This window comes from Heptranchias perlo, chromosome 20 (genome assembly GCF_035084215.1).
Source record: "Heptranchias perlo isolate sHepPer1 chromosome 20, sHepPer1.hap1, whole genome shotgun sequence".
NCBI lineage: Eukaryota > Metazoa > Chordata > Chondrichthyes > Hexanchiformes > Hexanchidae > Heptranchias > Heptranchias perlo.
The window spans coordinates 29,311,556-29,326,693 of NC_090344.1; the positions used below are offsets into that span (position 1 = coordinate 29,311,556).

Below are 15,138 nucleotides of genomic sequence, written 5' to 3' on the forward strand. Positions count from 1 at the left end.
TCATATTTTATCCAAAATCACATCCCTTTCTATTTTAAAATTTATGATGCGATTGTCGACAGCACATCCCACAGCTGGAATCTGAGCATCATCCACAGGAGTTTTGGCTGATGAGAAATAGTCATTTAACAGCTCTGCCATAGCCCGGGAATCGGCCCTGAACTGCCTTTCAGTGGCCGGAAACCATCTTTCATGGTCTTCTGACTCCTGACGCAGCTGGAAGAGCTTTTACTATTATTACAATTGTGCACCATATTCTTTTCCAAAGATCTCTTAGCTTCTCTAATGGCTGCTTTTGTCTCCCTCGATTGTGGGTGATATTTGTCCCAATTCTCCTGTGAACTGAATTCATCCTGGCCTGACCTGAGTTAAATGGAAGACAGTTCGGGGAGTCAGGAATCATTCACCACAAGACCTCCACAGACAGGTAAAACCCCAGACGGTCCCTTAGTAAGGATTCCTCTGGTTCCTCGGCATATATTTGTCAAGATACCAAAATCGAGCTTTCTCACAGTCCACTCATGGAGGCCCCACTCCTTGAGCCTACAACCTTCAGCAGGGTCAGTGGTGGAGTTCCGCAGCGGGAGTGATCCCAGAGTAACTGTCGGGATCGCCCCCACCCTGTGGATGGTCCGGGTCGAGTATCTTTCGTTATCCTGGTGTCTAACACAAAGACATCAATAAAACAGCGAATTCTGGAAACACACTGTAGATCCTTCTTTACCTACAGATCAAATGACTGTTGTATAATTGTACCAGCAGTTAACAGGCTCTTGTGAATTACCTCTTCTGCTATTTTATTGCACGCTTTAACCCACTGATTTTAAATGGGTTTATTTTAAATGAGTTAACGCCTGCCTTAATTGGTAGACACCGACTCTCACACAAACAATTAAATCTTCACAGAATAATTACCAGTTATTTTTAGACTGGAGAATTAAACCTGCCGTTTCACTTCCAGTCAGGAATCGATCACAGTTTTACACCAATCTCAGATTTGACAGATGACACATTTCCAGCATTCACCATTGTCCTTCTTGACTCCATTGGAAAGGACCCTTCTGTTCCGTGCCTAGGAGATCTGAACCATGAAAGAGAGCGGCTGGGACACATTTCTTACACGCACGATGAACCCGCACAGCGACTTTACTGTCAGTGAAGAGAGACGAGAAAGACCAATGTGCCGTTTGCCCCTCTCAGTGTGGCCATGAAGGACTGTGTCCAGGCTGAAGTTCTGTTCCCACCGGACGATCCTCCCCCCAGATTGTCATTTCTGAGATCCAGCCAGGTGATGCGAAACACTCAGGTGAGAAAGACCAACATCAACAATAAAATGTTTAAAGTAAAGCTAATTTATTTAACAGATATCCAGAATATTAAACTCCAGCCCAGTTATAGTGGTTATTAACATCAGCAGAAACAAACCCCAACTGTCAGAATGAACATGGTTCAGTCCTGGATGGGATTAACAGCAGAATCCAACCCCTGCAGTCAGATGTGAACTCGCTGCTGTCTCAGCACGTGTGATGACTGAGTGAATCCCTTCCCACACACGGAGCAGGTGAACAGTCTCTCCCCAATGAGCATGTTTTGATGTGTCAGCAGTTCATTTCTGCTTTTAAAGCTCTTCTCACAGTCAGTGAATTAAAAGGTCACTCAATAGCGTGAACAAGTTGACGTCTCAGAAGGTGGGATGACTGAGTGAATCACTTCCCACACACGGAGCAGGTGAACAGTCTCTCCCCAGTGTGAGTGCGTTGGTGTTTCAGCAGATCATTTGTGCTTTTAAAGCCCTTCTCACATCAGAACATTTAAAAAGTCTCTCCCCAGTGTGAGTACGTTGGTGTGTCAGCAGATTCCTTTTGATTTTATATATCTTCCCACAGTCAGAACATTTAAAAGGTTTCTTATCAGTGTGAACTCGCTGGTATCTCAGCAGGTTGGATGACTCAGTGAATCTCTTCCCACACACAGAGCAGGAGAACGGCCTCTCCCCAGTGTGAACTCGCTGGTGTCTCAGCAGGGTGGATGACTGAGTGAATCTCTTCTTACACACGGAACAGGAGAATGGCCTCTCCCCAGTGTGAACTCGTTGGTGTGTCAGCAGGTTGGATGACTCAGTGAATCTCTTTTTACACACGGAGCAGGTGAACGGTCTCTCCCCAGTGTGACTGCGTCGATGAATTTCCAGCTGTGACGGGTAATTGAATCCCTTCCCACAGTCCCCACATTTCCACGGTTTCTCCATGGTGCGGGTGTCCTTGTGTCTCTCCAGGTTGGACGATCAGTCGAAGCCTCGTCCACACACAGAACACGTGTACGGTGTCTCCCTGCTTTGAATGGTGCAATGTTTTTTCAGGCTTTGGAACTGGTTAAAGCTCTTTCCACAGTCAGTGCACTGGAACACTCTCACTCGGGTGTGTGTGTCTCGTTGCTTTTCCACTCACACTGATGTTTCAAATCTTTTCCCAAAGACAGAACAGACAAACATTTCTCCTTCCACATTCAAAGGCCGATGATATTCACGTCCTGATGAATCGAGTGACTCTGTCAGATCTTTACGTGGTCTTTGGTTTGAGTTTCCTGTCTGCAAATCCACCCCTTCAAATACCCTGTAAAAGGAGTTTATAAAAGTTATCACTGTAAGTACAGGAAACAAATTTAGAACAGACAATTCTAGTTTCTATGGAACATTCTTTCCTCTCTTATTCCTCAAGCTATAAATCCCCATCCCACAAACTCTCCCTCCTCCCTGAGCTGCAATCCAAACCCATCGCATCATCTTTCAGTGGTGCTAAACCATGAATGAAAGGGTGAGAGCGTGAATATGAGAGAGCGAATGTGAGAGAGTGAATGTGAGAGAGTGAATGTGAGAGAGTGTGAAAGAGTGAATGTGAGAGTGAGGGTGAGAGAGTCAATGTGAGAGAGTGAATGTGAGAACAGCAGTGGGCTCGGTGTGGAGAATGAAGTGGTGCAGGTGGAGCATGTTTCAGTGGGGCAGCAGTGATCATAATCTCATTAGGTTTAGAACAGTTATGGTAAAGGACAAGGGACAGTCAAATGTGAAAATTCCTAACTGGAGGAGGGCTCATTTTAGTGAGTTAAAAAGGGATCTTGTCCAGGTGGATTGGAATCACAAATTGGCAACAAAACAGTAATTGACAATGGGAGGCCTTCAAGGAGGAGTTGGTTTGAGTACAGAGCAGACAGATTCCCACGAGGAGGAAAGGAACGGCCTCCAAAGCTCGAGATCCCTGGATGACTTAAGGTGTAGAGATCGTTATTTCTCCTTCATTTACAGACGCTCCCTGACCGATCAACATTTCTCCTTCATTTACAGACACTCCCTGACCGATCACTATTTCTCCTTCATTTTTCGACACTCCCTGACCGATCACTATTTCTCCTTCATTTTTAGACGCTCCTTGACCGATCACTATTTCCCTTTCATTTACAGATCCTCCATGACCGATCACTATTTCTCCTTCATTTACAGACGCTCCTTGACCGATCACCATTTTTCCTTCATTTACAGGTTTTCCCTGACCCACCATCATTTCTCCTTCATTTATGGACACTCCCTGACGGATCAGCATTTCTCCTTCATTTACAGACGCTCCCTGAGAATTCCCAGTTTACACCGCGCATGCGCGGGGCCGCGGCATTTGATTGAGAGTTGGTCCGGAGCGAAACGGGAGAAACCGGAAACCGGCGGGTAGTGAGGGGGGATAATGTTCACTGTTTTATATTCGGGTCTGGGGCCGCACTCGGGGTTTGTGAAGCCTGAGCCTGGGCCTGAGCCCGGACCCAGGCCCCGGGGTTTATTGAGCCTCTTGCTCCGATCCTCTGACCTGCACCGAACGCGATCCTCCCGCAGCCTCGACTGACCGCGCATGCTCAGGAAACACTGCCTGATCATGAGTCACTAATGCGCCTGCGCGCTGGGCTCCACAGATTTAGATAGGGCACAATCTGTACCGCGATGCATGCTGGGTGGCATATCCGACATTGCTTATCTTTAATATCTGTACCAAAAGCAAAAACATTTGAAGCAGGGGGAGCGCGTTTGGATCAAGGATAATGAAATAAACTGAAAGCCCAGCCCTTCGTGCCATTTAAAACGGCACAAACACACGGCATAGACGCCCCCCCCCCCCACACTTTGGTGAAATCCAGAAAATATTTTTTTCGGTAACTTGTATTAATTTCGTTTCATTAATTGTTGCAACTGACCGGTTCAATTAATGTTTATCTTCCAACTGCACCTCAGAACCGTCAGTTTCTCCATTAATCCCGCCATGGTGATTAACGAGATATCCGGACCAAAAGGAGCAGCAGGAATTTATCGGAATTTCCTGCAACGAGCGGGGTGCCACAGCGATCAGTGCTGGGGCCTCAACTTTTTACAGTATAATAATGGCTTGGATGAAGGAACAGAGTGTCTTGTGGCCAAATTTGTTGATGATACAAAGATAGGTGGAAAAGCAAGTTGCGATAAGGACACAAAGTGACTGTAAAGGTGAAGCGGATGGGCAAAAATTTGGTAGATGGAATATAACGTGGGAATATATGAAGTCATGCACTTTGGGAGGAAAAATAAAAAAGCAAAATATTATTTGAATGGAGAAATACTACAAAATGCTGTGGTACAGAGGAATCTGGGTGTCCTCGTACATGAAACATAAAAAGTCAACATACAAATGCAGCAGGTAATCCGGAAGGCAGACGGAATATTGGCCATTATTTCGAGGGGGTTGGAGTGTTAAAGCAGGGAAGTCATGCTACAACTGTACAGGGTGCTGGTGAGACCACATCTGGAGTACTGCGTACAGTTCTGGTGACCTTATTTAAGGAAGGGCATACTTGCATTGGAGGCAGTTCAGAGAAGGTTCACTCGGTTGATTCCTGGTCTGGAAGGGCCGTCTTATGAGGAAAGATTGAACAGGTTGGGTCTATACTCATTGGAGTTTAGAAGAATGAGAGGAGATCTTATTGAAACATACAAGATTCTGAGGGGATTCGACAGGGTAGATACTGAGAGGATGTTACCCCTCATGGGGGAATCTAAAACTAGGAGGCATAGTCTCAGAATAAGAAGTCGCCCGTTTAAGACGGAAATGAGGAGGAATTTCTTCTCCCAGAGGGTTGTGACTCTTTGGAATTCATTGCCCCAAAAAGCTGTGGAGGCTGAGTCATTGAATACATTCAAGGCTGAGTTCGACAAATTTTTGATTCGCAAGGGAGTCAAAGGATATGGGGAAAGGGCGGGTAAGTGGAGTTGAGGTAAAAATCAGATCAGCCATGATCTCATTAAATGGCGGAGCAGGCTCGAGGGGCCTAATGGCCTACTCCTGCTCCTATCTCTTATGATCTTTTGGTCTTATGGTAAATTGACTGGCGGGATGAGAGAACAGTTGGTCCTCCAACCAATCGGAGTGTGTGAGGGGCGTGAGTTGCGGCACCGAATGGGCGGGTCTCAGCCCAGATGACCCCATTGTCTGAAGCATCATCGTAAAAAAATAATTTATCTTAAGCTCCAGGAGCAAACTCGAACTTTCTGTTGTGGCTTGAAACAGATGAAACCAGATGAGGTGGAGCAAACATTTCAACATTTTTTGGATAAACACATTAATTAAGAACAACGAACATGGATAATTTGAGATAACTCGAGTCTTCTGATAAAACGAATGTAGCGGAGGTTGTGTAGATGGATTGTGAAAAGGTGTTTGATAAGATGCAGGACAGGAGGCTTGTTGATAAAATTAATACCCACGGTATTAAAATGAATGCGGCAGTGTGGATAGGAAGTTGTGTAAAGGGCAGAAAACAGAGAGTAGTTGTTAATGGATGTTCTTCAGACAGGACAGAGGTAAACAGTATATCCCCCAGGGTCAGTGTTGGGACCATTGCTCTTCTCAATACAGAGAATGATCTCAGCTTGGGGATGTGCGACACAAGGTGAAAATCTCTAGATGACGCCAAAATTGGCAGCGTGGGGAACTGTGAAGAGGAGTCAGTGACTTCATTGTGACGTTCACAGGTTCGGAAACAGGCAGGTGAAGTTTAATGCAGAGAAATGTGACGTGATACATTTTGAGAGGAAGTAAAATGAGATGAAATGTACACTAAATGGTCAAAGTTTTAAAGTAGAGGAGCAGGGAGCCTTAGGAGTGGAAGGTTCTAACCAATGCATTGTCTTATTAATTAACAAGTCTGAGAGTCAGCAACTTTAATGCCTTAGTAACAAAAATTTGAGAAAATTCTCTTTCCTCTACGGTACCAGAGTAAAGATGCAAGTCCCCCGTGTACATTCGATGATCCCGCTGGATGGAACCTCAGGCGCCCTGAGTTTGATTTCCGGTGTTTCCAGTCCCGACTGCCCATTACATCATGTTCCCCTCACTTTTATACAATGTAGTGATCTAACTCTGTCACTGGAGCTGGAACTTCCCTCGCCTGTGGTTTACTAAGACACATTGCTTGGTTCCCAGCAGTTATTTTTCTTCAGTAGCGTTCTCATGACCTCTAAACTATATGTGACTCCAGACACACAGCAATGTGGTTGATTCTTAATTGCCCTCTGAAATGGCCTTGCAATCCACTCAGTTGTACAATCTCGCTAAAAAAAAAGTCATAATTAGAATAAAACCGGACGGACGCCCCTGCATCGGACCACTAGGCACTGGACACAACAAAGGCAAACCAAGCCCAGTCTACCCTGCAAAGTCCTCCTCACTAACATCTGGGGACTTGTGCCAAAATTGGGAGAGCTGTTCCACAGACTAGTCAAGCAACAGCCTGACATAACCATATGAACAGAATCATGCCTTTCAGCCAAAGTCCCAGTCTCTTCCATCACCATCCGTGGGTATGTCCAATCCCACCGGCAGGACAGACCCACCAGAGGTGGCGGTACAGTGATATACAGCCAGGAGGGAGTGGCCCAGGGAGTCCTCAACATGGACTCCGGACCCCATGAAATCTCATGGCATCAGGTCAAACATGGGCAAGGAAACCTCCTGCTGATTACCACAGAGAGACTGGGACTTGCACATTCCCCTCAAAGTCACACACCATCCCGACTTGGAAATATAACGCTGTTCCTTCATCGTCGCTGGGTCAAATCCTGGAACTCCCTACCTAACAGCACTGTGGGAGAACCTTCACCACACGCACTGCAGCGGTTCATGAAGGCGGCTCACCCAACACCTCCTCAAGGGCGATTTGGGATGGGCAATAAATGCTGGCCTCGTCAGCGACGCCCACATCCCATGAATGAATATAAAAAAACTACGCTGCTTATTGTCAGTTAGAATCCTGGAATCAAATAAATTTACGGCATAGAAAGAGGTCATTCGGCCCATTGTATCAGTGCCGGCCGACAAACAACGATCCTGCTTAATCCCACTTTCCAGCTCTTGGTCTGTTGCCTTGTAGGTTACGGCACTTCAAGTACATACCCACGTACTCTTTAAATGCGATGAAGGTGTCCGCCTCTACCACCCTTTCAGGCAGTGAGTTCCAGACCCCACAACCCTTGGGTGATGGAATTTCTCCTCAGCTGCCCACTAATCCTTCTACCAATCACTTTAAATCAAAGCCCCCGGTTATTAACCTCTCTGCTAAGGGAAATGGGTCCTTCCAATCCACACTAGGCCCCTCATAATTTTGTTCACCTCCATTAAATCTGCCCTCAGCCTCCCCTGTTCCAAAGAAAATAACCCCAGCATTTCCAATCTTTTCCCTTAGCTAAAATTTTACAGTCCAGGCGACATCCTTGTAAATCTTTCTTGCCTTGTATAAAATGTCTGCTATTTGAAAGTCGTGATATTGATCAAAGTCTGCGTTAAGTTTTGTTGCCATTTGTGATCTATTACCTGACACTTTAAATGTTGCCGACCGTTAACTGTAACTCACAGTGTCTGAACAGTCACTGTTATCATTAGCCTTTTATATATCTTCTTGTGATCCATCTCCTTGACAACACGAGCTGATCACAGCAATGTTTCCTTCAAATGGAATCTCATTGTGAAAAATGCACAATTTCAAAGCGAAGCATCATATGCAAGATTGGTAGGAGATGCGACTGGAGATAATGGGCCTGGGGCAGTGAGAACATCTCTTGAGCATTAAGATATTCAGTATCCGAAGAAGCTGGGAGATGAGGTCGTTGTGTCTATTTATCCTGGTATCTGCAAAATCCATCGTCTCTCAATGCCCAGCATCATTCTCCCGCTCTCCTGCTTTCCAGTTAAGGTTTTTTCTCGTTAAGTCGCAGTATTTGCTTTGAACATCTATTTCACCGGCATCTGGAGGAGCAGAGGAGGCTGGAGATAAAGTAGTGACAGAAACAGAAGGAGATGGCTCGTGATGGCAGAATCTTGTGTGTGCCAGTTGCTTCAAGTGAGACATGACAGCCCTGCGTTGCCCTGCATCATTCCAAGGAGCTGCACTGATTCGGTGCGTGCGTTTTGGAAATGGAAATGCAAACAGTTACACCAGCAGCTTGTGGTAATATTTCCCCTCACTGTCCATTTCATTTATCCACCAACCCGCAATTGGTGCTGTCATTGTCTGAACAAGTCTTTCATGTTCCAACAGCAAATTCATTTTTATGCGAGCAACTTGTCTGGGGCTAAAGTGACGTGAGTTTCAAAGGGACAAGTCGGAAAGGCAGCGTTGGTCTGCTTGCTTGAATGAAAATTGCAGCAGATTCGCTGGTGGTCTCGTGCTGAGGATTCGGCGCTCTCGCCGCCGTGGCACCATGTTTGATTCCCGATCAGGAAACTTGACTTTCCTTGTGTTGTTCAAAATAGCACCAACCAAATTCCCCCGACTAAGCAGAAAGCTCGCTCCTGATCAACATGAGCAATTTCACCGCTCCCCATAAGAGCGATACACAATGCACTTTCTTGCCTTCTGTAAAATGCCTCCTGTTCCAAAGTCGTGCCGCTCATCAAAGTCTGCATGAAGATATCATGCCATTTCTGTCATGATTTGGAAAAGCTCTGTTGCCTGACACTTTAAATGTTGGCGACCTTTAACTGTAGCTCACAGTGTCTGAACAGTCACTGTTATCATTAGCCTTTTATGTATCTTCTTGCACTCCATTTGCTGAACAACTCTAGCTGATCACAGCATCGTTTTCTTCAAATTGAATCCCAGTGAGAAAAAATGTACAATTTCAAAGCTAAGCAAATTGTGCAAGATTGGAAAAAGACTATGAGAGGACATAATTGGCTTGGATCGGTAATCTGTTGAGCATTAAGACATTCATTATCTGAAGGAAGCACTGAGATGAGATTTTTGTCCAGATTTATCAGTATAGAAAAGAAGCAAGGAGTTGAGATCCTTTTGTCCATTTACCCTGCAACATACAAAATCCTTCGCCTCTCAATGCCCAGCATCTTTCTTTCCAACTCCTTGCTCTGCAGGGAAGTCTTGGTTTCATTAATTCTCCGTGTGTGCAGCAAACATCTAATTCACCTGGCAGATCTGGCCGTGTCTTCGAGTCAAACGTCATCCCATCCTGCTAACATCATGTTCGCAAATCAAGTTAAGCTGTTTTATGTTGATGGAATGCATTCGAGCCAGTTTTCTAGATCAATATGTCGAGGAACCAACAAGGGAACAGGCTATTTTAGATCTAGTATTGTGTAATGAGACTGGATTAATTAGTAATCTTACAGTAAATGATTCTCTGGGGAAGAATGATCATAATATGATAGAATTGCATGTTGAGTTTGAGAGTGATGTCGTTAAGTCCGAAACTAGGGTTTTAAATTTAAACAAAAACAATGACGAAGTTATGAGGGGTGAGTTGGCGAAGGTAGTTTGGGAAATTAGATTAAAATATGATGGCAGATAAGCAATGGCGAACATTTAAAGAAATAATTCATTATTCCTCAACAAAATTACATTCGTTTGAGGATTAAAAACTCCAACGGAAAAGTGGTGCAACCTTGGTTAACTGGAGAAATTAATGATAGTATTAGGTTAAAAGAGCCTTACAATTTTGCCAAAAAGAGTACGATTAGGAGGGTTTTGGAAATCAGCAAAGGATGACCAAGAAATTGCTAAAATGGGAGAAAATAGAATGAGGGTAAACCAGCAAGAAATATAAAAATGGATTGTTAGAGCTTCTACAAGTATGTATAAAGGAAGTGATTAGCGAAAGTAAACACGGGTCCCTTGGAGGCAGAGACAGGAGAATTTACAATGGAGAATAAGAAAATGGCAGAGACGTTAAACAAGTATTTTGTATCTGTCGTCATCGTAGAAGACACAAAAATCATACCAGAACTATTGGGGAACCAAGGTTCTAATGAGAGTGAGGAACGTAAAGCAATTAAGATTAGCAATGAAAAAGTACCGGATAAATTAATGGGACGAAAAGCTGACAAATTCATTGGCCCTGATGGCCTACATCCTAGGGTTTTAAAAGAGTTGGCTGCAGAGATAGTGGATGCATTGATTTTATCTTCCAGAGTTCCCATGATTCTTGAAAGGTCCCCATGGATTGGAAGATACCAAATGTAACCCCGCTATTCAAGAAAAGAGGAAGAGAGAAAACAGGGAACGACAGGCTATTTAGCCTCAAAATAGTAGTCGGGAAATTGCGAGAATTTATTGCTAGGGACTTGGTAAGAGGGCACTTAGAAAATCATAATATGGTTAGGCACATGGAACACCCTATTATGAAAGGGAAATCGTGTATGACAACTCTATTAGAGGTTTTGAGGGTGCAGATAGAAGGTACGTTGGTTCTGTCTTCACAAAGGAGGACACAAATAACCTCCCGGAAATGTTCGGGTACCAAAGGTCAAGTGAGAGGGAGAAACTGAAGGAAATCAGTATTAGGAAAAAAATAGTGCTAGGGAAATTAATGGGGCTAAAAGCTGACAAATCCCCAGGGCCTGATAATCTACATCCCAGAGTACTAAAGGAAGTGGCCTTGGAAATAATGGATGCATTGGTGGTCATCTTCCAAAATTCGATAGACTCTGGAACAGTTCTTCCAGATTGGAGGGTGGTAAATGTAACCCCACTATTTAAAAAAGGAGGGAGAGAAAAAAACAGGGAACTACCGACCAGTTAGCCTAACATCAGTAGTGGGGAAAATGCTGGAGTCCATTATAAAGGATGTGATAACAGAACACTTGGAAGGCATTAACGGGATTGGACAGAGTCAGCATGGGTTTATGAAAGGGTTTGGGGATTTGTTGACGTACAGAAAACAGAAAGTCGGAATAAAGAGGTCATTTTCGGGTTGGCAGGTTGTAACTAGTGGGGTGCCGTGAAGATCAATGCTTGGGCCTCAGATATTTACAATCTATATGAATGACTTAGATGAGGGGACCGAGTGTAATGTATCCAAGTTTGCTGACGATACAAAACGAAGTGGGAAAGTAAGCTGTGAGGAGGACGCAAAGAGGATGCAAAGTGATACAGACAGGTTAAGCGAGTGGGCTAGAAGTTGGCAAATGAAGTATAAAGTGGGGAAATGTGAGGTTATTGACTTTGGTAGGAAGAATAGAAAAGCAGAATACATTTTAAAAGGTGAGAGATTAAGAAATGTTGATTCAGAGGGATTTTTGTGTGCTTGGACATGGATCACAGAAAGTTAACATGCAGATGCAGCAAGCAATTAGGAAAGCAAATGGTATGTTGGCTTTTATTGTGAGGTGGTTGGATTACAAAGATAAGGAAGCCTTGCTGTAATTATATAGGCTTTGGTGGGACCGCATCTGGAGTACTGTGTACAGTTTTGATCTCCTTACCTGCGGAACGATACACTTGCCTGAGCGTGGGTGTAACAAAGGTTCACTAGATTGATTCCTGGGATGACAAGGTCGTCCTGTGAGGAGAGATTGAGTAGAATGGGTCGATATTCTCTGCAGTTTGCAATAATGAGATGATCCAATTGAAACATGTTAAATTCTTAGAGGGCCTGACAGATTAAATCCTTGGAAGCTGTTTCCCCAAGCTGGAGAGTCTAGAACTAATGGTTATAATCTCAAGATAAGGGGCCGGCCATTTCGGACAGAGATGAGGAACAATTTCTTCACTGAGAGGGTTGTGAACCATTGGAACTTTCTGCCCAAGAGGGCTGTGGATGCTGAGCCATTGGATAGATTCAAAACAGTGACAGATAGATTTTTGGACACGAAGGAACTCAAGGGATATGGGGATAGGCCGGGGAAGGAGAGTTGAGGTCGAAGATCAGCGATGACGTTATCAAATGGCGGAGCAGGCTCGAGGGATTGAATGGCCAACTCTTGCTCCTTTCGCTGATGTTGGTCCGCTGGAAAAGCAGAACTTGCCAGCTGTTTTAAATTTTTTAGCCTGAACAGGGATTTGAACCCTGGACTCTCAGATCACTACCTGTGTTAAAAGTCTGATGCTCTACCGACTGAGCTATCCAGGCGCCCCGCTAAACTAGTTTCCATCATAGAGATTCATGGTGGGACTCTGAATTATCCCTGGCGAAGCCGAATTCGGGGGAATATCCCTTCTGTCGAATTTTCAGCAACGTGTTGAGGAGAATCCTTGTTTCTGTTGAACATGATGTAAGAAACATGGACAGTGAACTCGTGATTTTGCAATTCTTCTTGTTTGCACAAAATGTCTTGTCATTCGTTAGCACCAATTAAAAAAAAACACTTCACAAAATGGCTCAAAAGCTAAACTTGTTCCACACGGGAGCTGGAAAACGCCTCTCGACCTTTCAGCCGATCAACAATTGAAAGCTGAATAATTTCACCCGATACACCGTGACACCAGGCAGCAGATTTGCCTCCCGAATATTCCCTACACGACACTTCAAACCGATCAATACCTGCTTCACGGAAAGAAGAATTGTGTTTTTGGTTCTTTGGATTTAAAGATCTCGTGCCAGCCGCTTTACCATTTCAACTATCACCAATCGCCCTCTCTCCCTCCAATAAACTAATAAACTCTCACCTGCTATTGCAGGATGGGAGGCCAGAGGAGCCTCAGTGCCCACATGGGGACATGAAGAAGTCGATGTGTTATGGAACCGGTTTTACCTTGAACTCCAGTCAAAATGTTGAGAAGGTTCAACTACTTTTGATGGCGCTGGAGTTCACAACCCCAGCATTTCTCGAGCGTATAATTATTGTAGAAATAACGCGCGCTGACCGATTGCACCACTGGAGCCGCGCACGGTCTGTGTCACCAGTGCTCCCATCAAACAGCTTCATCCTCGGTCTCTCAATTATCGCTTCGTGATCTTTCCCACACAGAAGCCTCCAACCAAGAGGCGATTCGTTAAACATCCGCAGCGACATTTAAAAGCCGTGGCATCTGAAACAAAACCCCAGACGATAAGAACTTTTAATTATATTATTATTATTAACTTAAGGACAATTATTTTGATGCTACTTTGTGGATTTGGGGAAATTGGGAGCTGAAACTAAGAAACTCTCTCTGGGCTGTCGGTGATTGAAGAGATGGGCGTTATTTCATTTCAAAACCGAGGCTCGGAACTTTCTGATGCAGAAGTTTGACAGAAGATTGTGGTTAGTGGCAGTTGACGGGGAGATCCGGAGGAGAGGGAGAAAAGTCAAAGTCACAGCTGTGACAGCTCAAGTGCTCTGCTTATCTGTAATATTTAGAAAGTAATGTAAAATACAGGACAAACCAGTTCGGTGTGGTTATTACTAAAAGTCCCGGGTTCAAAGACGGATTTGTGAAGAGGGAACGGATTTAAACGCCAGACCGAAATCATTCCCCATGAATCTGAAGCGTCTTGCGGAAAACGGCAGTGCGAACTGTTATGTTCGTGTCATGACTTGAAAGACCCTCCAATTACCGACAGTGTCTTTGAACGAGTTGTGCAGCCAAACCGCGATTGAAGCCGCTTTGCATTCTTCACACGTGTAGGTGACGATATTGAGGTTGATAAGGGTCGATTTCAATTATTTGAAATCTCACCACGTGACCCGAAGATTGACGGCAGAATCGAGTTTTTCCTGTAAGTCCTGAATTGAAGGGAAAGGCGCAACAAGCAGGTCGGAGAAATGAAGAGCAGAAAATGTGGATGAAACTTGCACGAGTGAAAATCCCTGTATGTTGGAAGACTCAATCCCCAGTGGTGGAGAGGATTGGTATTTCAAGCTGTTTCACAGCTCACACACACACCATTGGCTCATTTAATCACCTTCAACAACTCGATTACATCATCACTTAATCTTCTATACACAAGGAAATACAAACCTTGTCTGTGCAACCTGTCCCGCATAACTTAACTATTTTAGCCCCGGTATCATTCTGGTGAATCTGCGCTGCACCCCCTCCAAGGCCAATACATCCTCCCTGAGGTGTGGTGCTCAGAACTGAATGCAGTACCTTAAACGTGGTCTCAGCAGAGTTTATATAACTGGAACATAACTTACATCCCTTTGAATTCCAACTCCCTGAAGATAAAGGCCAACATTCCATTCGCTTTTGGGTTATTTTTTGTAAATGTCCCCTGACTTTTAGTGATTTCTGCACTTGGACCCGAAAACATCTTTCCTCCAACACAGTTCCTAGCTTCGAACCAGTTGGAAAATATTCTAACCTATCTGGCTTCGGTCCAAAGTTCATACTTCCCCATATTGAAAGATTGAACAGACTGGGGCTCTTTTCCATAGGAAAGAGAAGGCTGAGGGGTGACCTGATATGGGACTGCAAGATTATGCAAAGGTTTCATAGGTCAGATGCAGAACAGGTGTTTGAACTTTTGGTGGTGAGGATTCAAAAACTTGGGGCCATAAATAAAAGATAGTCACTAAATAATCCAATATGGCATTCAAGAGAACCATATATACCCAGAGACTCGTTAGAATGTGCAACTCGCTACATCAAGAAGTAGTTAAGACGAATAGCATGGATGCGTTTACGGGGAAGCTGGATAAACACATGGAGGAGAAAGGAATATAAGGGTTTGCTCATAAGGTTAGATGAAGAGGGGTTGGAGGAGGTTCGTCTGCAGCATAGACATCGGCAGAGTCTAGTTGGGCCGAATTGTCCGTTTCTGAGATGTACATTCTATGTAATTCTATGTAAGCTCCATCTGCCACAGTTTCACCAACTCACTTAATCTATCAATTTCCCTTATAACTTTATGCTCCG

General features: G+C 44.3%; 1 non-coding gene across 1 annotated transcript; it reads right to left on the reverse strand.

Annotated features, from left to right (window-relative positions):
* Window positions 1-12,342: 12,342 nt before the first annotated feature.
* trnak-uuu (transfer RNA lysine (anticodon UUU)) lies at window positions 12,343-12,427 on the reverse strand. Its single transcript is given in 2 exon segments — window positions 12,343-12,378; window positions 12,391-12,427. It is a non-coding gene; the product is annotated as a tRNA-Lys (tRNA).
* Between the last annotated feature and the right edge of the window lie 2,711 nt (window positions 12,428-15,138).